The sequence below is a fragment of the Anser brachyrhynchus genome (genome assembly GCF_964034855.1).
Source record: "Anser brachyrhynchus genome assembly, chromosome: 3".
Classification (NCBI taxonomy): Eukaryota; Metazoa; Chordata; class Aves; order Anseriformes; family Anatidae; genus Anser; species Anser brachyrhynchus.
Window position 1 is genome coordinate 27,655,662 of NC_137696.1, and position 23,971 is coordinate 27,679,632.

General features: G+C 39.6%; 1 protein-coding gene and 1 long non-coding RNA gene across 6 annotated transcripts in view; both read left to right on the forward strand.

Annotated features, from left to right (window-relative positions):
- On the forward strand, window positions 1–20,449 carry LOC308192765. Its single transcript, XR_013949123.1, has 4 exons — window positions 1–2,943; window positions 13,632–13,768; window positions 19,502–19,530; window positions 20,318–20,449. It is a non-coding gene; the product is annotated as an uncharacterized lncRNA (long non-coding RNA).
- DISP1 (dispatched RND transporter family member 1) overlaps window positions 1–23,971 on the forward strand; it is an 89,264-nt gene that overhangs the window by 13,761 nt on the left and 51,532 nt on the right. The gene's annotated exons all lie outside the window — the stretch shown is intronic.

Here is a 23,971-nt window from a genome sequence, read left to right on the forward strand (position 1 = left end):
TGAGAATGTCAAATCTGTGGAAAGTATTGAGTTCTACTTCACTGGGGAAGGCTTAATTGTTACCCTTTTTTCCCTTCTCACATTGTGTTTATAAATGATTTCTTGTGTGAAAAATAGGCTTTTTCTATGAGGCATAAAATTCAGCGTTACTATTCTGAATTTGAGACTTAATTCTTCAGTATTGCTGGTGCTCTATAATCTGCCTTTGATGTGATTATTTTACTACAGAAGGGGATGAATGTGGATTGATGTTCAGTAGATTGGTTTTTGAGAAGTTGGTCCCAAAGAATAGGCTAGGATTAAAACTTTAGTTCAGAGTTCCCTGTCTGTAGAGACAGGATGTAGCAGCCTTCTGGAAGCTTGGGTAGGGCGCTGGGAGGCAGGTATTCTTTCTAGGGATGTATCGTAATGCCTCATATTTAGCAAGAGACTCTGTCTTTCCTCAATTCAACCTTGCTGTTAAACTTTCATTTCTTTTCCCTGATGTTTTGGGCTTTTTAGCAGCTGTCGCTAATTGTGTGGTTGAATGGTTTGAATGCTAGTTGCAAACCAGTGGCACATGTAAATATCTTGAGATGCTGATGATGGTCGATAGCGTTGTCATTGAAAACTTTTTTCTGCGTTTTCAGACCTTTTGAAAGATACTTGTCAGCGTATGTTGGTTTTGTTTTAATGGAACTCTGATATTGTTTGCTTTGGAGAGAATTACATACCAAGTATTCTAAAGTGAATTTGCGGGGAAAACGTTGCCGAAGCATCAGTTTGTCATTGGTTGTAAACCTGTATTAAAACAACGTTAACTTGTTGGCCTAACTATAGAGGGTAGAGATTGAACCAGCAGCAGAATGTCATGACTCGCAGGTGAAAAGCTTGTACAAAGCATTTCATTTCGTATTCTCCATTTCCCACCCAGAATATTTCTGCTTGTTCAATGTGTCATGTATGTCAATATACAGATACACTTAACAAAAGACTTCACTGCATTGAGTTTTACAGGCAAAGACTTTGGGGAAAGCTTAAATTTCAGGCAGAATCTGTTATCGTGTACCCAGTTTGGACAGATAAATCCATGCAGTTTGCAAGAGCTTATGCTGTAGAGTAGCATTAGCGTTGGGTCTTGAATCTGTTTGCAAATGGAACCTTGTAAACCTGCAGCTAAAATGCACAGTTTGAGATGCACTGTAATTGAAGACTTTAGAAAAGAATCAAATTGAGACAATTAATTGGGTCTCCTTAATTAAATCTGTGGCTGAAACACTTATAATTAAATCTTTTGAAAGTATTATCCGTATTGCTGTATGATGTTGTGACTAATCTATTCAGTTGGGTAAATGAGGGTTGATTCTCTTGAGCAAAGCCCCTAGACCGTTAAGCTAGCTAAAATAAATTTAGACATTTGGTTTTCATTAGTGTTGTAACTGAAACAAAAACATTTTAATGACTGATCCCAGAGTATTTTGAAGTTTATGCAACTTTGCTGGGAAGGTATTTAAACTGTAGTATCAGTTGCAAGTTGGCCACATGCCAGTTTGTCAAAGCCCTCTCACAGCAAGAGGTTGAATTTCCATAGTGTTATGGAAGGGGAAAGCTTGGAGAGGGGAGAAAGAGTTACAGTAAAACTTGCCCTGGTGAAATGAAACTATTTACTAAAAGGAGACAGTGACACTATTCGTACTGTAATACAGGTTGCTGCTTTGTTAAAAAGGTGTCTCAGTTCTTTGGAATAAATGTATAAATCTAAGCTTTGATACTTGTAATTAATAAAAAAAACAAGGAGTTTGTGTGCTTTTTGGATGGGTTTTTAGTATCTTAAATGTACAAAATGGGATTCCCTGGTTTTTAAGGGAAATTAGATCTTGTAAGCAGCTTAAGTTCTGTCAAAAATACTTTTAGGAAGAATATTTGAGTAGGTCTTGGGACAGGATGGCAATAGTCTGATTTAAAAGTTAGCATGCAGACTTAGTCTTTGACAAGTGAAATATTAATCTGTGGTTTCCCATCCATGGGAGAAGCTGGAGGTGATTGAAAGCATTCTAAGACTGATTATTCTGTGTTGTGCTGTCGATACAATAACCTGTGAAAATCTGTTGGAGTTGTCAATCACCCCTGGTGTTTCAGCAGTCAGTCACGGGTGTCCAGGGACTGCTTCATCAGTTCAGAATGAGATCCCCATGGTTGGCACAGGGTGCCAGTCGTGGTGTTTGCTGGAGTAATCTCAGGTTTTGTTGCTTGTGTGTTTTTCCTTCTATGTTACTTGGGGTTAAGTGGCAATTAGAATAAGACCAGCTGACTTCATGTAGGCCATGAGAAAGTGATAGCTAGGGTAAACTAGCACTTCTGGTGGCAACAACAAAAATTAATTGGGTGGAATTACTGACTTGTCTGAACAGATGCACATTCTGATGGGTTCATCTACACAATGTAACCTTACTGAAATGATTTAGCTGTAACTAAGTTTTCTGACAAAAATCCACCTATCATAAGCAGTGATTTGAGAGTGGCTGAAACTTGGGATTTTCTTCCTGATTTTGCAAATGTGTTACTACTTGATTTTTATACATTCACCTCTTAGTTTTAATGTTTCTACGTAGAATGGGTATAGCCAAGCTGAACTTAAATCAGTTTATTGTAGGGTCTCTTGCAACTATTATTGTGTTTCATGTTCTATTTCAACTTAGAGTATTAGAAATACAATACGTATATTCAGTACATTCTGTACATGTAGTATACAGAATCCTTAGAAAGCCAGTGTAACTTCTAGTAAGCTTTGAACAGAAGTATAGCATTTTACAACAAACTTCACATGGAGTAGTAAAGTGGCCCTCTGTTTTAGAGCAGACTGTTGGAAACGTGTCATGGAAGCCGTGAATGCCTGAAGGAAAGATTTTTACAAATGTGAAATAATGCAGAGTTTCTGCTCTTCTGGCAAGAGTCTGATAGTCGGTATGCTCTCTTTTCTCCCATATTCTGTCTCTGGGATGCATGTTTGTCTTGTGGCTTTACTATTGGGATGCTCTAGCTGAATTATCTGCTCTGTTAAAGCTTATAAGGAATAGCTGCAATTCTGAAATTAAATTAAATGAATGGCCTGTTTCTTGTATGTGCAGCACTAAAAATATTGTGTACTTCCACCTTCACATTCTGTGCATGGAAACAATGGAACAGATGCAAACGCACGTATATTTAATACCATTAGCTACAGGTTAGAGAACCAATAGCATGTGCATATTTATTTCAGTTATTTTAGCTAGGCCACATAGTAATAAAAATCTTGACCTATGTTATGATCTTGTGCTCAGGTTACCTACTGAGGCTAAATTGCTTTGCCTGGGCAAAAGTAGTAGATATAGTAGTACCGCTACTACCTTTTTGGTAGTACTAGTTGTTCAGCACATGAGAAGAATTTCAATACCGAAGGATTAGATAAGTTTTCATAATTCAGAGTGAGGAAAAACTTTTACCTTGTGATTATGAAATGCAAGAAAGTTGTATGTGATAGGGTACTTTGAAACTGCTTCAGCCATATTTCGTTTTTCATAGCTTCTCCCACTCTAATAGTCATTAGAGGATTTTGAAGAACTATTTTTAAGAGATGAAATTTAGAAGTTAATTTCTTGAGAAGAGTTAGTTGATATTTATCAGTGTTTTGGCAGCACCATAATCTTGGTAGTAAAAAATATGGACTAGGTGCTGGTATTAGCATGAAAAGAGACATGAAATCTACTCTAGGATATGAAGAGGTTTATTAATAAAGGGGAGAGGTGTCCCCCTTTGCTATACCACTTTATTCACTTCTTTGTTCTAATGTTCTGGTAGTTTGAGTAGAGTTAGCAGAGGAGTGAGCATTAATAGTGGTAGGTAGGCAGAAAGGAAATTCTGATTTTAGAAAGGCCTGTTCAAATGTCAAGTATATTTAGGAGGAACAATGCTCTTGAAAGCACACAGGAGCAGAATGAATTGGAAGAGTGGAAAGTTGAAAAGCTGAAGAGCGAGCAAGTTTAGGAAGAACAAAGGAAGTATATGGATGTCTGAGGAGAAGCAGAGAGAGAAAATAAGATATATCCTCAATAGAGAGGCACTTAACAGATATAGAAATGGCTGTGTTGAGTTCAACTTGTCCTGTCTGGCTGTTGCCAGAAGCTCCAGCTGCTGCAGGAGGTTCTGTGCTGGGTGCCTGGGGGAATCTGTTTGCTGGGGCAGTTTCCTCCTAATGGCTTGGGAGGACGTTCATCCTGGATAAATCTAGCTGTTTGAAAGGTTAAGTACATAGTCAGTGCTAGTCATCCAGGCACCCTTTATAATAAATGGAGGACTTAGACCTTTAAAATGTCCTGTTCAAAGACTGTGTTAAGACAAATGTTTCAGCAAGCAGTTAAACTCTTACCGTTCTGGGGGCGAAGCAGTACATTGCAGCAAAGTCAATGTATGACAGCCTCATCTCTGCACCAACTCTGGGATGCGTCATATCCACCTTTGATTCAGTTCAAGCTTGCCAACCAGGAAGAAATATAACCTAGGACTTACATATGAAGGGCAAAATCTTCTGTGATCTTTGCCAGTAGAAGCAGCTCAATTTGGGGGCAGAAGCTGCTAGAGCTGGTGGAGCAGGAATGAGGTTGGAATCTTATCACTAGGAATCTGATCACTTTAGAGGGGGGTGAAGTTATTTGTTATGAGTTGAGCCAGAGACATAAAAAGCTTAACATCTTAAACATCAGATTGTCTCTCCTCCGGTAGTCTCTCTGGCATTAACAGTATGAGCAGCTAAATGTTCTTGTGAACCATAAAAATCTGCAGCGCACTAAATCTTGCTGTAGTCCATGTTTATTATTGTGTAGCAGTGAATTCTAAAAGCTGATTGATTTCAAAGGTATCAAGGTGCCAAATATAGATTTTTTGAATGTTCTCTTGTTTTTAGCAGACAACTTGCTTTACTTCTGTTATATTTCTCTCCACTGTTAAGCTGCAACTGGGAGCAATATTTTCTATTGACGCTTTAGCATGGAGTTCCACTAAGAGCAATGATGTCTGGCTGTAATAAGGTGTTGAGCTCTTTTTCCTGGTTTGTGACTTCCACATGCTGAGTGTAGCTTGGTGGCTTCATCTAACTGCCCATAGGATCGTGAGGTATGGGGAAGAAAACAAAAGCCATGTATGCAAACACAGGAGATGCAGGCAACCGAGGGGGAAATGATATAAGGTGGGAATATAACATGTGATCTCATGAATGTGTGAGCTTTAATTCTTTGAGACAATGAGTACTGAAATTCCCCACTTTGAGTGGTTTCTTGTTCTCATCTAGTTTTTATCATGGCAAGTTCCATTTCTTTTCACAGTAAATTTTCTGTAGCTTCAGTGCCTTATGATATAGATTTGTTTTTTTTTCCTCTTGTCTTCTGGGGAAGTATCTTAATCAGAAGGCAGAAGTGTGGTTTTACTAGGGAGGGTTGGGATGGAGGTTAGATGGAAATTCTGTGATTTGGAAGAAGCTTGTTGATTGTCAGAGAAGTACAGAAGCAGAGATTTGGAAAATGAAGCTGCAACACTGAGAACTTTGCTTTGAGATGAAGGACCTGAGAAATCAGTTAAGAAAGATGAAGAGGTCTCAGGTAGTGGTTACTTTTTTACCAGCACAATTATTGCATCTCTAAGAGCTGTTCAAATGAGACATTTGTGTATCTAAAGAACTGAGTGTGGAGAAGTTGGTTGAAGCAGATTTAAAAGGCAATTATGTAAATAGCATTACTTTTTAGGGCTACTGCTTCTTTTATTTCCATTGCTTTTAATTATTGCCATATCTGATCAGGTAATGACTCAGTTACAAAACAGAACAAATGCAAATTTTGAATATAGTGCATCTTCCTGCAGAGGTGAAAACTCAGTGAATATCCTTTTCCCTTGGTGGATAGGATGAAAGTTTAGTGGGAGCTGTGGCCCGTGAGGTTCTATAACAGGGCAGGGTGTGCCTTTAAGGTTGCACCAGTGCTTAACTTAAACATTGATCTTGCCCTTGAAAGCAAATTAATATACATGACTCATGGATTTGTTTTCTTTTTTCCCTATTTGCTTCATTGCCTGTATGTGTAGCAGTTTCCGTTTGTGGCTCTCCTGCTGCTTTCATCCCAGCCCAGTGAAAGGACAAGAGGCAACAAGCACAAATTGAAATACAGGAAATTCCATTTAAATGAAAGAGAGAAAATATTATTACTGTGCATGTGATTGAACACTGGAACAGGTTGCTCAGAGAGGTCATGTAGTCTTCACCTTAGGAGATGGCACTGCCCTGTCACACGTTGGCTCTGAGCAGCATGCTCAAGTTGACCCTGCTGGGGTGATTCTGATAGATATTCAGCCAGGGGTCCCTCAACAACTTCATAATTCTGCAGTTTTATGAAGTGATTTCTTCCCCTACAGACTACGGATGTGCACAGCAATGTGGAGCTTCAAAATGGCATGTTTTGCTTGGAAATGTAGGAGGGAAGTATTTCAGGACTGTTATTGAAGTGTTATCCCCTTAATGATGTCTTCTCTTCACTTACACCAACTATTTCTACAAATGTACTTGCTTTATAATGCAGAAATTGCAGTTTTTGGAAGTATGGGATTATAAGCCGTATGATTTATTTGGACATCAGAAAACGTGGTTGTATGGCTGTGAAGTTGATGTTGCAGAAGTAGGGCCTCTGCCATACTGGAGCCTTAAATACAAATCAGTCATGGACTCCAAATGTGAAACTTTTCTCAAACAGTCAAAAAAAAAAAAAAATAAGCCTTGCATCATAGTTAGGTGCTGATGGCTCAAATAACTTAAAAAGGATGGAGAAACAATTTCCCATAGGGAAACTGTCCATCCTGTGGCAGTTGTATGCTTTTCTCTGAAGAACAATCTATTCTGTCATTGCTGAGGATTGTGAGGAAATCCATTATCTTGTGGGTTGATTCAGCACAATCGTTCCTGTATTTCAATCACAAAAAAGGAAATGCCTATGGCTATACATACAACTGTACATGATATTGTAGCTTCATTACTTCATGAGCTGCAATAATTTTTATAAGCCATGCGAGCAAGCTATACTTATAATTCATAAATAAGTATGCTTTAGTACAATTGCTGATGGTTTCTCATTATTGATAGATGTTGGAGAGAAGTATGTAATCTGTGTACTGATTTGTAATTTCTCTGACTATACATGCGCATGTATAAAATATGCAAAGCTAACCTGTCTTAAATCCTCGAAAAAAAAGACTTCTGGCTCATCTTCTGAAGCAAGGAGATTTTTAGTTTTCTGTTTCTTACTGAACGTTCACTTTAAGAGGTCCACTACTGCCATTGATGACATTGGATTCCAGAAACAATTCCTTAACGTGATTAACCTGAGACATTAAACAGAGATTAAGCTTAAAACTTCTTAAGCATTCTTGGTTCGTGGAAAGTAGAGCAAATCATCAGACTGTGAAATAGCAATTGGTCTGCCTCCTAGTTTTAAACTGGGAGTGGGAGTATTGGAATGCCAGACTTCTTCATCCCACCCACCCCCCAACTTTTCTGTTGCTTCTTGACGCTTTGTACTGCACTTTTTTCAAAGAAAGGTCATGAGTAGGAACATAGTCTTCTACTGTTCCTGTGTGCTCAGATTAAAGTCCCTCTACAAGGGAAGGGGGGAGAGAGAGGAGTGATAAACTGCTTTCCCTATTTCCATTACCTCATCCTTCCACCTCCTTGTTCTTTCAATATTAGCCAGTGCTGCAGACGGGACTCTTTTCAACTACTTTTAGTGACCTGGTTGGCAAATTGCGTTGTTCATTGGTTCCTTGCATGGAACATATTTTTTTGTGCTGTAAAGCAACTTATAATGTTGCATTATTTAACAATTATGGGACAAAGTGGTATTTGAATAAATCTTAATTTCTTAAAGTTGGGGGGCAACAAAACATCTCACTACTTGCATTTACTTTCTACCTTGCCTGACTTTGAAGTCTGTAAGAGAATATCCAGCCTAGAGAACAGAGCAGAGTTTCTCAAATATGTTTCAGCTCTGTGATACTAGTGGCAGCAGCTGCTTTGCTTCCATGTGTACTTAAGTGCAGGAAGATACTCGATTGAACAGGCAGCATTCTCTTTTTTTGTGGTGTGCATAACGCTAGCATGTGTTCTAAGTTTGGAAGTCTGCAGAGTATGGCATACTTTGTCTGAAGCTCATTGAACGAAATACAACTGAAATGTATTAAAAACAAGCAAAAAATCCAAATAAACACCTCCCTGAATCTTGTTGATGTATACTGGAGATATGACCTATTTGGTCATCCATCAAAGACTTTCTGTTGTAGAAGATGGGTATATTTTCTGTGTATTCGATCCTACAAATGAAATATTGCCTTGTGTCTAGATCTCTCGAGATGGAGCCAGACCTTTTGGCTTGTACTTCCAGTTCTGACATTGCACCTAGAATTGTTCTGCAAGTGGCTGACATCATCTTAGGCAAAGGCTCAATTCACTGAGCCTTCACACCTCAGTCCCCAAAACCTCAGTCCCCAAAATATATTTTCATGCGAGTCTATAAGAGTGGATGTTGGGATGTAGTTGCTAGAAATTCAGAGCTGCACATTAGTTTAAACAAGCAAAAAAAAAAATCCTTTTTGGGACTAAGGTAAGTGAACTTCTGTTTTTCCTTCTAAAATTCCAGATCCTATGTAAACAACTGGAACCCCTGTTTGCCAAAATAGTGGTCAGTTGTCCTACTTCTTAGGTTAATTAATAGTTTGCAGCATCAGCTAACTTCAGCTTCTCTAATACTGTCATTTCTCTGATACTGCCATTTAAACGCTTCTCATTTGTGCTTGCAGATTGAGGACAAACAATGGTGCAAGCCTACCTTCTGCACCAGACAAGCTGGATAAAATTATCTTGATGGCTTAGCTTTTGTGGAGAGAAGTTGACTTGCAAATCTTTAGTGGGGAGGCAGTGAGCATGAAGGAGGACTTTGTTAGGAATAATCAACGTTCAGGGTAGTATATGTACTGCACAGAAAAGTGTTTTCTCTTGTTTGTCTGCAGAAGCTTGGGGTTTTAGAGTAGAAAATTAGCAGACAAAGAAAGAAGCCAGGATGTTAGCATGCGTGATACATCAACAAAAGTAGTTTGTATGATGCGAGCTGGAGACACTAGACAAATGCTTGTGAATCTGAATGGGACTAGTTCAGGTGTGGTACTACCTAAGGTAACCTAGAGAGAAGACAATCTGAATTTGCTGTGCCCTGCAGTCTGCACAGGAAAAGATTATGAGCCATGGCATAACTAATTTTTAAAACCATTCTAATTATGCTTAGGTATTTGGAGCTAACAGCGAAGTTCTGCTGTCTGTATAAAAATATTTCTACATAGGCATAAATAATGTTAACTGAAAAATGAAAAACAGGCCTGCTAGAATATTCTGTCAGTGCCTTTTCATGTAGAGTACAGTTTTTAAAAATCATATTTTACTCAAATGCTGTTTGAAGTACTGACTTCCCCTTCTGCAGTACTGCATGTTACAGTGATCAGTGTAGACACATCCCCCTTTGAAGTGGTCTATACTTAATTACCTTGCTGAAATTCCAAGCAGAGTTCCACTGAGAAACTCCCTTGGGATTCCTCCCTGCCATTGTGAGGCTAATAAAACAGGCTCTGTTTATTGTCAAGCCAGGTAAAAACTACTGCTCTTCCAAAGTTTTAAGAAAAATTGGATTTTATAAGAAAAAAGTTACAACATGTTAGGAGGCATGATACTCCGATACTGATGATGAGAAGCTTTGTTCCGAATGTCTCTTGTTGCCCTAAGTATCCATTACAGAGATGTCGTCTTGACAAATGCTCACAAACAGTTCATACTAGATTTTCCATCTCAAGAACATATAAACAAGAGACATATTCCTGACATAAATTAGTCTTAACCCTATTAGAAATTTGTCATCGGCTTACACACAAATATTTACCTTTTGATTATTTAAATTATAGTTTAGATTACATTTTGGGTGCTGAGTAGGGAACTTTATATTCATGTGGTAGGTGAGATGAGCGTGACAGTTGCAGGTTCCTCATACTGCCAATTCGTGTGGCTTTCTATATCCAGTGCAAAATGCATCAAGTGGCTTTGACTGGAGTATGCTTGGGAGCCTTCTAACCTAGGGATTATCTTCAGAGTATGCTGAAGTAACTTCAGGCTGTCTTGAGAGCAAGTCTACTCCCTTCCCATCACTTCTGAGGTTTTTACGGAGTAAAAGCTTTTTACTGTGCAAAAGCGAGGTTACTAATCTATATATAGGTTTCTAACCATATATACAAACACACACACACATATATATATAATGGTTAACTGCAATAGAAATGGCCTCCTGGGTGCGTAGAAATTCTTGACCCTTTAAAGTTTGGGTATTTAGTGGTTTGGTATCTTGTATATTCTCCATACTTTTTCAGGTTAGAAACACATTTAAAACTCTTGTTATCCACAATACTCAGTATTTAAATAACTGCTTGTTGATAATTGCTCTGTTTTGTCTGTATTGTCAAAACTATATAGAGAGTAGATGTCCTCTTTATGTTTTTTTGAGAGATTTGGTGAAATTTTTTTGCTTGAAAATATTGTAGGTGAAATAAAAATCTGCTGGTTCCCTATTAGAAGGGAGCTGTAATATTACGCCTACTAATCCTGCTATGTAAAAAAATCATCTTAGCCTTAGAGTCTTAACTAAAACATAGTTCTGACAAGAAGCCATCAACCAAGGGAAGTAGAAGTGAGATTTAAAATGTTTTAGGCAAACTGAAAGAAGAGGTTACTGGTAAATCAGCACAAAAGGAAAAAGTCAGTGTTACCTGTTTGGTAGAGGTGTTTGCAGGAAGATTTCAAGGACTCAAAGTTCTTGAGCTTGTAGTTGGACTCTGTGGATAACAGCAGGGTGAAATTACTTGTAGCTATATGGTTGGCTAAAAAATAGCACAAAAAATGCGACTGCTGTTGAAATGCTATGGATATAACTGGTTCACTAAAATTATGAGAAGAGAGTGACTACAAGCCAAAACTCTCCTCCTTTCAGAGAGAGACTCTGCTGTTTCTCGGGGCCAAGGTAGTCACCGCTCCTAAACAACTGAAGTCTACAAAAACTATGTAGAAATCTAAGAGATTCCTCCAGATGCTACCAGCCATAAGGCTTCCAGGCAGTAAAAATGTCCCTTCTTGCTGTATGCTTCTGTGATGTCAGTCCCAGTAGCTCCAGGACAGATGCCTGATTTTCATAGTCTAAGAACTTCTTATCTGTTTGTCAGGATTGGCAGATGAGAAAAGTGATGTCATTGCCAGGTGATGGAAATTATCCTTGCATCTTACCACTTGAGGCAACTCTTCTCCGAGCTGGTGGGCTTTGTTTGTTATCTACATGGTGTATAACCAACTACTTGTCTGTTTCATCCCTATAGGTATCACAGGTAGCTCTATCCAGTGTATGTATGTCCCATTACTTAGGGGGTTTGGCCAATACTTTGCTGCTCTAAATCATAAAGCAATACCCAAATACTCTATGTACTGAACAGTTGTTAAAAAAAAAAAATCTATATATAAGGCCAGCTGAAGGTAGCGATGTCTGGCAGCCAATTTGTGCTGCTGCCCTCCTTGTTTAGATGGCAAGTCAAGTTCATAGTAGGAGGGAGCCAAAAGTTGCTGTTTGGGGTGGACTCAAATAGATGAGCTGATTTCAAGCCAGAAGGAGCAGTTCTACCAGCTGGGTGATGTCGAAGCACGGGAAATAACAGACACCCTTTGTTCTTCCAGTCCTGGGGATGAAACATGTAGATAACTGGTAGTTATCAAAACTCCATGCAGCCGTGTTTATCTGTTGTCCTGAGAATCAGTTGAACGCTTTGTTCTTCTCGTCCCCCCACCCCCCCAAGTACAATGGATTGTGTGCATATGTACACATGAGGGGAAGGGGAGGGAGAATCTGCCGACAAAGGAATTTCTAAAACCCATCTTAAGCTTTTCCTGTGCAAAAAGCACAATCAGTCAGGACTGGGTGAAAGTTCACGCTAATGCAAACAAGATGCTGAGTTTGGATGCAGAACGTTGCACATGACAACGGTCTTCTCAACACATGCAAGCGAACAGTGAATCAGCAGTGCCTAGATAACAAATGGCAGCAATATCTTGGAAATTCTTAAATCTGCATGTCATGCAGTATGATTTATGACTTAAGATGTCTCTGTGCTTTAAGGCTAGTTCCAGTGTGCACACCCCCCACCACAGTCCATGTTCAGGCTAAACTTTTCAGTTCAGACACTAAATGTACGTGGGTTTGCATACATCTCTGTGTTTCCTCTCTTGATGTGCTGGCTTTGTTCTGTTCAACCTTTTTCAAGTAAAACAGGCATAGCTGACTGAAAAGCATTTGTTTTTCTGCTTGCTTGGAATCCATTTTGGATTGTCTGATATGTAGGAAGGAAGAGAAGTCAAATCAAATGTTCCAAAATGTTTTCTCAAACTGTGACTGTGAATGCCTTATCTTTAATGCTCTGCGATGATTATTGCACTGATTGAACAAACAGAAGCCTTCCACAAATACTGTAACTTCTTTCGAGTTAATAACAGAAAGCCAACTTCTTACCTGTGATTGACTGCCTTGGTTATGCTTCCCTCTTTTAAGGAGGGAAGAAGGTTTTTTTATCATTGTTATTCCCTGGCCCATACCGTATCTTGGCCAGATCCTTGTGTTCCAACCTGATGATGACGTTGAGTCTCTCTGCTGTTCTGTAACCTTACTCTGCTTCCTAAGTCAGTTAAGTCTCTTCAAGTCCTTTTGTTCTCTTCTGGGAACTTCTTGTCCAAATGCATAACGCTTTCAAATGTGCAACACCTCTGGTAGTGCTGGGTATTTGAGCCCTTCACATTTAAGGGCATGGTGAGGTCCTGCTTTGTCATGGATTTATTACTCTCTGCTCTGTTCTGGCTCATTCCTCTCACCTTATTGAGAGGCTATCCTGTAGTTGGTGACTTTTGGCATACAGATTCTGGTTGTGAGCCCTGCTGACCTCCCATCATGAATTTGCAGTGGATGTCTGAGCTTCTGGCTGGCAAATCATGTTTTGATACCGAAAGGTGATACTCAAATCGGCATCTGTCTTGTTTTGAGTAAGTAGGAATGTGGGGAACCAAGAGCTCATATATGAGGTAGGATACTTGTGCTTGAATCATGGTGGTGGTTGGGATAAAACCCTGTAAGTAACTAAACTCAGTGTAGTGAAAACATACCTGTAGTAAACTCTATGGTTCCTTCTTGACAAGAACATGTTTGAACCTTCATCCAGTTCTCATGCTATTTAGGTTTTCTCAGCCTATGTCAAAACAACGATGCTCAATTAAACTGTGTAGTTCTTGTTTGCATTGTTTCTATCTGCCTGAGACTTAATTCTTTTTAAAATATTTTTTAGAAAACTTTCCATGGCACTCTAAAACGGAGCATTGTCTTATATCATGAACGATTATGACAATTTGCTTGTATTATCAATCATATCAATGTGCAAGTTTTTATATTTGTGGGGAATATATTTTTATAAAGATACTTTAGAACTATGTACTAAAAGACCAATCTGCTTAATTTTTCTTGCAGACTTTGCTACTGGAAATACAAAATATGTAGATATCCAAGTTGCATTCCAGCACTGTCTACCAGCAGGCAAGAGGATTTCCGCTTCAGTGCTGCAGTTCGTTAAGGAGTTATAAACAGAAATGCTGCAAAAGTATACTGTGGGTATATGAAGAGATTTCTGATAACCTCAAGGCTGGCTCACAAATGATCTTATTAATTCTGTGAGAAATCCAGGGAAAATCAGTAGGGTTTCTTTGACTTTTGCTCTCCGTGGTTGCAGTTTTTACAGCTTGGGGCAGCTATTAGTAACAATAGCTCTTGAAGTGTAATTTAAAAAACCCCAGGAAACGTGTTCCTGTTTTTCTTTCTGATGCAGTTACAACTGACAACTCGTCTTCCTTTAGCCCCTAATTCAGTGTGCCCCTGTTTCTGGAAACCTGAAATGCTGTAATGAAGTTTTTCACTTGCTCGAAGTACATCAAATGTAACATGTGAATGTGGTTTCCAGTGGAGACCTCATTATGTGCCCGGTCAGCTGTTTCTCATGAGTCACACTCTTAGCTGGGCAGGGAAGAAGAGGACTGCCTGGTGCAGCCTTTGGGAAGTTCCTGATTCAATTCTTCTGTGTTGGGAAGGCTTCTGTTACAGTAGTCAGCTCACTTGTGCTTAAGGTAACTAATCCAGGACCGGAGTGTCATCTTTTTTAGACATTAGGGACAATTACAGTATCCATAGAAGTTAGACTACAGGAAATCTGGGCATGGTGTTGTGTTGTAGTAATGTGTGGAATAGCAGTGACCAGTAAGTATTTGTACCTTTTCTTGTGAACACTTTTTAATATGTATCTTGAAGCTTGCTTTTTCTATATACCAAATACTGAGAATTTTCAGTATCACTGAAATCTAAACTTCAAGTGTAGCACAGCTATTTCAAATAGCTTTTCTGCTGATGCAGCCCCTTTCAGAAGGCGGCATCCTGCCTAGGATTAGGATACCTCTTTCGAAATGGGACAGGAGAAAAAGCATCTGGAGTCCGTTCTCTGGAGCTGACATCCTTCAGCCCACTTAAGGGAGGGCAAGGTTCCAGAGCATATCAGACATACAAGGCTTTCAAAGCAAATAATGTGGCCTGGTTTTGGGATGTTACTACTTACAATATATACAGAATTGTTAACTATATCTAAACATCTACCATTTTAAGGCTGATCGTTACTATGCAAATTAACCTTGGCTCTTCTGTGCTGCTCTTGAAAACTGCTTTTCAGTTTAGACAAGACACATTTGTTTAGCTTGCCGTTCAGTATTACAAGCATATTTCTTTGTCACATATCCACATAACTGATGCTGTTATAGTTTTCCAGTATTGCTAGCTGCCTTAATCTCTGTCTGCATTTAAGTCAGGCATGGTTGAAGTATACCCCTTTGCACCAAGTAAATGGGAAAGCACATCATTTGATACAACAAATGTTTTTTAAAAATGGTTCCATATAACCTTTGGTAACTACTGTTTCCATCTTAGTGATTTCTTAGAAAAATCACAATCATTAATGCTATTAAGAAGCGTGATTTTTTTCTTCTAGATAGGTAGGCTTTCTTATCTCAACTTCTTTAGCTTGTTCATAAATTGAGAGGGGATATTTGATTTTTCTAATAGCTTCCCTTCGTTTGTCCGTCATGGTCTTTCAGAGACTGAAAGACAAGTGATGTCTTTATTTCTGATTTCAAACAAAGGCAAATAGGAGTTGACCAGTATTTTATGTTTACATCCTAGGACCAAGCTATAGTAAACATTGCTTTTTGTTGTTGCTTAGAGGATGGCTGTTGACAATGTTTAAGCTTGTTCTCCTTTCTGCTTCTGACCTCTTCAAGTTAAAAGAATACAAGGTCAACCTGGTTTAAAAAAGATTTCTTAAATCCTATTGGGAAACATGTTAATGCACATGAGAGTTATTTCCAAATTGTACAGTTACTGGCATTCCCTAAGCTGAGTAGGAGACCGGGGCATCTGTCATACCAGGAGAGGCTGAGAGGGCCTGTTTAGCTTGGAGAGAAGACTGAGAGGGGATCTTATACATTTGTCTGAATATCTATGGGGAGTGTGTCAAGAGGATGGGGCCAGGCTCTTTTCAGTGGTGCCCAGCAATAGGACAAGAGGCACCAGGCACAAACTGAAGCCAAGGAGGTTCTGGCTGAATATGAGGGGGCACTTTTTGCTGTGAGGGTGACAGAGCACTGGCACAGGTTGCCCGGAGAGGTTGTGGAGTCTCCTCTGGAGATATTCAAAACCTGCCTGGTTTTCAAAATCCTGAGCAGTGTGCTCTAGGTGACCCTGCTTGGCAGGGGGGTGTTGGACCAGATGATCTTCAAAGGTCTCTTCCAACCTTGGCCATTCTGCGACTCTGTGAACCACGGGGTGTTGTGAACCAGATTTGTGATGGCTGCAGGGTTGAGATAATTCAAAGAAATGCAAAATATGAAATCTTTCATGATTATCAGACAGTTTGAATTCCGGTACTCACAGTTGGCCATAAATCCTATCACAGATGGGTTGGGTAATTAGGCCTTTACCCCCCTCATTAAGCTTAAAGTACAGGACTCTAAACTGTCAAGCTCTGTGTTTTAAATAGCAGAGAGAATTGTTCCTCTCCTTTTTTTATTCACCTTCCAACACAGATTTAAGTATATAAAAAAGATTTGAGAAAGAATTCTACCTACAATTTCACAGTATTCACTGCTATTTTTAAGTTCTTTTTTCATGGGCTTAAAGCTCTAGCACTGGTTTTCCCTGTTTTATTTCAGAAAGATAGGGGCTTCAGTGATGAATCGCAGTGGTCTTTTGACAGTTTAAAGTAGTTGACTGTTCTGATCTGAAGTTGGTGAAGTGTAATTGTATTGTAACCGATTGAATAAGAATAATTTGGAAACAATTTTCTGGAATATTTTTATGGTGAAGTCAGTTGGGGGGGAGGATGGGAGATTTAATGACTACTTAGAATGTTAGTTTCTCCCTAATCTCACTAACAAAATTTGATTTCATCTTCTAGTTGTTTCACTTAGGAGGATATATAGTTTGGAAATAGCTTTAACCTAAATTGGCAAACTCAAGACATGCCTCATAAGTGAGCTTTTATGGTGCCTGACATTTCATTGTTGTGGAAGATGCAAATGCGATGCAGTTCACTGCGATGACTAGAGGGTGAGACTGGTCACTGGAATCCATAGGACCTGGGTGCACACAGGATGTTCTTGGTTACAGGTTTAAACTGTCCTGTGCATCTAAACTTCTTGCAATGGCAGACAGTGTTTGTGCAGAGTAAGACTGCCTACAGGACAGATGCAGAGATTTCTCCTTCCTTATCTAAAGTCTGCTGCTTAGAAGCTAATCTGAGTTTCTGGTACTGCCAAGTTGAAGACTTTGTTCCTTATTTTTCCTAATTACAAAGGGCTTAAACACAAAAATGGCAGGTGGAGTTCAGAAAAAAGAAAGGAATGTATAAATGAAAGAAATGGTGCCCTACCTAGACAGTAAGGAGAGACTTGTAGGCTGGCAGAGCTGTGTGAAATAGGCTTGGTGGCGGCAATCATCTTTCTGAATTTTGTTGTTTTTACAGAAACTAACTTTTTTCCATAGTTGTTTGGCTCCATTAAACTCAAGAGCAGGTTTTGACAGTCTCTGCTTTCTTTTCTCTTTTCTGAATTGGCCGTACAGACTCCTTCCAGTGCAGAGCGCTCAGACACCAGTAATGCTTAGAGTTGGGTAGTAAGGAATGGTATGTCCTCACTCTGCAGAAAACTTCCGTCTGTTTTATTATATCCGCCTGTCAATTACTGCTTCCATTTGTACAGGTCCTTAGGGAATTCTGGGATCTATGGTCATGACCTCATTGATTTTCTTATCCCCCAAGTTTTCTGCAACCTTAAAGGGGGGAAGAAAAATCCAACTTTATTCTGTGGAGTAGAGATGCAAAGAAATGTTTGTTTGGATAATGAAGAGGCTCAGCGATCAAAGATTTTTCTGGAAGGATTTCTTTTCAGTTAAAGCACAATTTGACAGTTACCAATATTTTACAGCATTCTTTATTTTAAAATTGTATTCAGTTTCAGTTAAGATGTCATGAGCAATGGCTTTAGCAGGCTTTAATTAGTCTTCTGTATGTTCTGTTACATTGCAGCAGGGGGAATAAATGCCTTAGCAACAGACTTCTGTGAAGTAGAAGGTAATTCAGTGCTTACAAAAGAAGAAAAGGAAGACTGACTTTGTTTTTGTCTCGTACTGCTCCACAGCATCCTTAGTAAAATCTAAAGGAGCTGTAAACTGTAGCTTTACTTTTGTTAGATGCTAGATTTGATTTAATAAATGGGATATGGAGCATTTCTCCTGTAGATAGCTTTGAATGCTTGCAGTGCCAGCAGAGACCTAGCCGTTTTTCCACCTTGGTAGCAGTAGCTAAGCTGCCTCTGCAGATTCCAAAACATTTGTTAGCCATGAAACAGGAACTTTGTTTTTTCCTCTTTCTTGTTGTTTAATGCTTGCATTTTTGTTTCTTTCCTTATTTTTTGTACAGCTTTTACTTCTACTGAATCCTTATTTTTAATAAGTTTAAAGTTTTTGAAGATAAACTAAAATGGCATATATGGTGAAATAACATGCTAAGTGTTTCCACATACGAATGCAATTGACTTGCACCTACACTTTATGAAAAATGTGACTCTTCAGTTCTCTAAGGAATGTTTATTAATACCTTCAATGTTTGTCATTGTATGTGAGGAAGGAAGGTATACATAATCCCTGTGTGTTAGAAAGAGCCTTCAATTGAAATTTATTAAAGATTAGTTTACCCTGTCATGAACAAAGTGTCCTCTAAATCCAGTTCCCTCCCACGAAAGCGTGAGAATTTCTCCACTACTTGTGGTCTGTGCAAATCATCTGCACTACAAAAGGGCCATGTCTCCTTCCATTTTAGGAATCTGGGAAGGGTAAATATTTAAAGTGCTGGCATAACAATAGCAGAAGTAGAAGGAAATTAAAGTTTGGGATCCAGTGCTGAGATGCATTTGGCTTAAATTGTGAGTGGAAAAAAAAGCTTTTCAGTAAATTGGTTAAAGGTTATGATTTTCATTTTTGGATTAAGGAATAGGCAGAACTGTTCTGTGTAGAATAAAGTGCAGTTTCCCAGGCAAGAAGTATGTTTTGAAAGGGAAGCATTTTTAGTTCATCTTTTTTTCCTTTTGATTCTGTCAGTGTGGAGCATGTTGTTGTTCAGTTACTCTATGACAAGCCACAGGAGCTGATATTTCATGGAGTTAAGGCCAGTACTGTTAAGTGAACAAGTGTTATGGACAGCTATTGTTGGTATGAGAACTTTTTGGGTGTCAGGCTTAGAGGCTGTAGTATGAATGAATAAATGAAGCAGAGTGAAATTAAAACTGTGGCATAGGAATTGTAAGAGTTTGTTACAGAAACTGTTTTTTTTAGGTTGCGAAGTCTTTTATACTCTAAAAGATTTCCAAGTCCTAAAGAAGTTCCAGCATCTGTTGTTTGCAGCAGCTGTTAGATATTGAGCAGAAAGATTCATCTGTCCTCAGAACAGAGAGAAAAATGTTTTCTTTATCTTGATGCGTTCAGGTTGAGTAACTCTTCAGATATTAAAAACATTTTTCCTGGTATATTTAACTTATCTTTGGGAAACTTCTGGCACTGTGTTCAAATAACTGAACATGCATGTTCAGTTAAGACTGAACTCCGTTTCTGCCAAAATTTGCTGTGTGACTTATGAGTCTGTATAAAGACCATTATAGTAACTTAAGTTGATATTTGGCTTGTGTTTATGCAAGACAGCTCCAAATAATCCTTTAACTTCATTTTGAACTACACTCTTTTTTTCTTTTCAGAAAAAGACCATAGAGTTGGCTGGAGAAAGGTAACTGCTTTTGCAAAGAATTTAAATGTTTTGAAACTTCATTTTTTAAGGTGTTCTGATTTAGAAGTTAAAATGAAAAAAATGCTGGGTTTCTTTATAAAAAAGAGTAGTTCATCTTCAAGGTGCTTGATTGACAACTGTCTGCATGTAGGAGACCCTACTCAGTTAGCCTTCTGATGCCTCAGGGCTCATAGCTCTCACTCATATCGCTGTGAGCAGTGTGGGGCATCAGAAGAGGCAGGTTTCTAGTTAATTCTGTTGGAAGGCTGTCAAACTTTACCATTGTGCTCTAATATTTTTTCATTACCCTTAATATAATTTTGATTTTTACAGTTTCCAGATGGTAGGTAATTCAATGCAGCCCCTGACAGAGTTTGTTGAATTTCAGATCACCTAATATCTTGAAGGCTAGCAGAGATTTAGGTGACATTTGCTGAAAGGGAAGCTAGACCCACAGAATGCAACTATAGTGAAATATTTGTAACAGAGTAATTTAGACCACCTCAAGGACTTCAATGCCTGAGCTTTCTTATGAGTTTCTCAGTATCTCAGGTACCTACTTACATGATTATTTTTTATCCGTAAGTTTGTTGTTTTTTGTGGGAGTAACACACTTTGGTATTTAAGTGCCTGTCCCATTTTGCCCGAATCTTACTGAATTTACTCTAAATTCTTTAGTGGAACAATTCATTCTTATTTCAGTAAGGTCGTTTGCTCAACCTAGAGATCTGAAGAGTTAAACCTGGTGCTAGGAGGTAAACTAACAATGTGGTTTTCTTTGCTACAGTGATATGGAAACTGGCACAGCAGAGAAGAGGTTGTTTGCCTGCTTTGTTCAGAAACAAATGTGCCATGCACAAAAGGTGATAGCGAATCTCACAGTTCATTAATAAAGCACTTTTCCAGTCGTTGTCTCTTACTGGGTATCTTTAGTTATTGCATGAGGTGTATTAATTGTTTAAACAATACCCCTTAAAATATTAAGCAGAAAAAGGGAAATTACAAAAGGAACTGTAAACTGAATTTAGACTTTGAGTTCTGCACCCTGTGGTAGTTCAGTCTTGCAGTTTACTTCAGACAGGATCTATATGACAACAGTTGAATTTTGGTCATACTTCCAGAGATCTTGTGACCAAGGTCAGTGGGATTTGCATGTCTTTGCACATTACCTTTTTACTGATAAATAAATAAGAGCACACTTTAGATTTACATAAGGCATGTAGAACTATCAGAACTTCAGTAGGTTCCTGTTCAATAGTAATGAACATGGCACAGTTGAGACAGCAAAGGGGACATTCATTTTAAGGTGGGATTTACCATGACCATTTTGGGGAGTGTTGCATTTCTTCCCCAGTAATTCAGCTAAACACCATTTTACCAGCCAGTCTTATGAACCAGTGGAATTAAAAGTGGTTATTTTAAAAAATGGGGACTCCAAAATGCTTTTGTCTAGGATAAAACGTCATTGTCTATAAAGATTCTTGGTTGCATCCAACAAGGTAGATCACAATTTAGGATGGCTAACAGGGGCAAAGGTGCTCATCATGTGGGGGATTTGGGTAGGAGTGGAGAGCTCACGGTAAGCAAATATAAGACTCAATACCCTTGAAGCATCATCAGCCAGGTATCCTGACGTGTTGTAGAGCAGAGGCTGTGCTTGGTGGTTTTCCCATCACTGCTCCAGTGTCCAAGTCCTGTTGGCAACACAACTATCTCTGAATGCCTTTTAACACTTTGATATGCCTAATTCAATCTGAAGGACTTCTAGCTCAGGTTTCTCATGAAGTAGCAGAGACTTGACTATTCAGCTGTTCACTGGATTGGGATCAGGGGTGTCCTTTGTACAACTAGGAGTGCAAAATTTGTAGGACCAGGGTGAGGGAGAGCACAAGCAAGAGAAACAGGACTTTGTAATCCAATAATGAGGTCACTTACCTATGAGGGAGGAAACACAGGCTGTACTTTGAGGACTGTGTATGTATTTTACATGAAACAGTACAGAGTTTATTAGCAGTCTTGGAAGCATAAACAGAACTAAGTAAAGCCTGTAAAATGATGGACTGAACAATTTGTCCAAGGTGCTTTGTAAATAATTGTGCAAAGATTTAGAAAGGCACTAATAAATGCAGAATGGAAGTAAGATGTAGATGTTTTTTTCCCCTCCAAGTTCTTGATATATTTGATTTCGTCATGCAAAATTCTTAGTTATGAAAAAGTAACTTCTGTTTAATCTTACTCTCAATGTACCGATCAAGCTACAGCTGTTCTTGTCAGAAATTATTCTTGATCTGTTTTATGGTTTTAAGAGAAATGAGCATATTGAAAATGAATATGCATTCTATATCCACATCTGTAGATGTAAAATGTCGAGTTACTAGTGATGCATGCCAACGCTCACGTATTTTTCAGTTTGTAACTTTGAAGTGAAGAGAAATGAGAAAGTATTTTACTTCAGCGCATGACTAAATTTAGGTGTTAAAACAGGGTCTTTGTTATGTTTACTTCTAATTTTGATAGTTTTTTTAAACTTATTTGTTATTGGCTAAATTTACAATGGCAGTTTTAGGTTTCTAGGAAGCTCTAGTGACCTCTGTAAAGAGGTAATTCAGTGAACCTGTCACTAATAATTTTGTCCTGCAGCTAATAGCAATGGCTTTAATCCAGAAATTATGAGCTGGGCCCCCTTCCCTGAGGGGAGTATTTCTTTCCATCTTTAAATATAAGGGGGTTGAACATAGTAACTTCAACAGGATGTAGCTTTTCTTTTATTTTTGAAGTGTGGGGGGCTTTTTAGGTACTGTACAGAATTCAGTAATACACTGCATACCTCTCTTGTATGACTTCAGATGGAGGTCCTTGTAGTGCTGTGATTCTTACCCATACCATTTGTTTTCACGTTTGCCTTGCAAGCTGGCTCATGATGGCTGGTATCTTTCACAGAATCACAGAATCGTCTAGGTTGGAAGAGACCTCCAAGATCATCTAGTCCAACCTCTGACCTAACACTAACAAGTCCTGCACTAAACCATATCACTAAGGGCTACATCTAAATGTCTCTTAAAGACCTCCAGGGATGGTGACTCGACCACCTCCCTGGGCAGCCCATTCCAATGCCTAACAACCCTTTTGGTAAAGAAGTTCTTCCTAACATCCAACCTAAACCTCCCCTGGCGCAACTTTAGCCCATTCCCCCTCGTCCTGTCACCAGGCACGTGGGAGAACAGACCAACCCCCACCTCTTTACAGCCTCCTTTAAGGTACCTATAGAGAGCGATGAGGTCTCCCCTGAGCCTCCTCTTCTCCAGGCTAAACAACCCTAGCTCCCTCAGCCGCTCCTCGTAAGACTTGTTCTCCAGACCCCTCACCAGCTTTGTTGCCCTTCTCTGGACTCTCTCGAGCACCTCCATGTCCTTCTTGTAGCGAGGGTCCCAAAACTGAACACAGTACTCGAGGTGCGGCCTCACCAGAGCCGAGTACAGGGGCACAATCACTTCCCTAGACCTGCTGGCCACACTGCTTCTTATGCAGGCCAGGATGCTGTTGGCCTTCTTGGCCACCTGGGCACACTGCTGGCTCATATTCAGCTGCCTATCAACCAATACTCCCAGGTCCTTCTCTGCCAGGCAGCTTTCCAGCCACTCATCTCCCAGCCTGTAGCGCTGCTTGGGGTTGTTGTGCCCCAGATGCAGGACCCAGCACTTGGCCTTGTTGAACTTCATGCAGTTAACCTCAGCCCATCGGTCCAGCCTATCCAGATCCTCCTGCAGAGCCTTCCTTCCCTCGAGCAGATCGACACACGCACTTAGCTTGGTGTCATCTGCAAACTTACTGAGGGTGCACTCGATCCCCTCATCCAGGTCATCGATAAAGATATTAAAGAGGACCGGCCACAGCACTGAGCCCTGGGGGACTCCACTAGTGACCGGCCTCCAACTGGATTTGGCTCCATTCACCACAACTCTTTGGGCCCGGCCATCCAGCCAGTTTTTAACCCAACAAAGCGTACGCCAGTCCAAGCTACGAGCAGCCAGTTTCTTGAGGAGAATGTTGTGGGAAACGGTGTCAAAAGCCTTACTGAAGTCAAGGTAGACCACATCCACAGCCTTCCCCTCATCCACTAAGCGTGTCACTTTGTCCTAGAAGGAGACCAGGTTCGTCAAGCAGGACCTGCCTTTCATAAACCCATGCTGACTGGGCCTGATCGCCTGCTTGCCCTGCAAGTGCCGCGTGATGACACTCAAGATGATCTGCTCCATGAGCTTCCCTGGCACTGAGATCAAACTGCCAGGCCTATAGTTCCCCGGGTCTACCCTCCGGCCCTTCTTGTAGATGTTTAGATGTGTTCTGTGAACAAGAATCCTGACCATGTTAATCACGCTCTGACTGGTGATCTGAAGCGTACTGATGCTTCTGGTTGGTGTTTATGGTAGCTGTGCCAGGG